Source organism: Dipteris shenzhenensis, chromosome 15 (assembly GCF_047967505.1).
Source record: "Dipteris shenzhenensis isolate YYH24624 ecotype China chromosome 15, Dip_SZ_1.0, whole genome shotgun sequence".
Classification (NCBI taxonomy): domain Eukaryota; kingdom Viridiplantae; phylum Streptophyta; class Polypodiopsida; order Gleicheniales; family Dipteridaceae; genus Dipteris; species Dipteris shenzhenensis.
In genome coordinates this window covers 29,352,252-29,353,554 of record NC_141610.1, presented here as the reverse complement: position 1 = coordinate 29,353,554, position 1,303 = coordinate 29,352,252, and positions in this window count along the sequence as shown.

Below are 1,303 nucleotides of genomic sequence, written 5' to 3'. Positions count from 1 at the left end.
TAATAGTATTACCATTTCTACATAACCACAAAGAGAGAATGGCACTAGTGCCATTCTCCATATGAGGTCACATAAAATGTTAATAGTACCTCTTACATATAACCCGACATAGGGAGAATGACACTAGTACCATTCCCCATGTCATTATGTCACACAATTTTATCATACCTAATATTTAATCTCTTTAATATAATGAGAGTATGTGCAATCGAGAAAATCCATAAAAGTCATATTATTTTGAAACTGAATACACAAGGCATAAATGAGGAGCTAAAGACCTTGCTCCAAATCTTCCAATGTAATCTTTGGGATAGCTTCAAGATCTGCTTCAGTTAAAGGTCGCAAGTCTTCAATGTGATGCTCACCCTCTTTAATTCCTTCATCGATAGGTGAATCAGCTCTATGTGTCTCAAGAGGCCTCTCAATGCTAGACCAAATCTTAATATGGGGATTATTTGATGCATGTGCCACACACATAGCCTCGACCTCTGTCGCCTGTTGGGATGTCTTCACCAGTGAGATCACTTTTCTTTTGCTTGACAATGCTTGTAATGCCACACATCCATTAGTAAAGACGTCAACAACAACTTCATGTTCCCTACTATAATAGCACCTGATGCACTCCTTGATGATGCCATGCTTCACAACCGCCTCTTTTTCATACTCATCGTCCTCATCAGAATAAAGAATATTGTCCTCAATTATTGTGTATGGCCTTGTGTTTTCTAACATGTGCTCAAATCCATCAAACCCATCATGTGAGCTGACAAATGACAAAAAACAGAAGGTCTCAGACAAACCCTTTTGTGCACTATCCAATTCATGGATAACACCCACAAACCTTCTATGCCAAAATCGAGCCTCTATCATTTCTTCCTTGAGATTTACCATCTCTATCATTGTCATAAATGATAGCAATACATACTGTGACGGAGTGGCAACGGTCTCCATCAAGCCACAGAGTAACTTCTTGAAGGCATCCTTATCCCAACACATGACTTTGGCAGATCCCTCTGAGGTGTCAAGCACACACAAGCTGATTGGAAGTTGTCCCTTGGAGTGATGTGTTAGAAAGCTCTCCCCCTCCATCTCCATGTTCACTTGAATAATTGTCCAAGGAAAACAAGACTGCGATGTAGACTTGTTACCCTCTATTGAACTAATCACCCAATCAACATAGATTGACCGGCTTTTGGGAAATCAGGTGTGGACTTGCCAACTTGTAGCTTCTCTTTGACCCATGACTCACATGAACCCTTGAAGCTCTGATAAACAATTGAATCAATTTTGAAGTAAGTTGCAA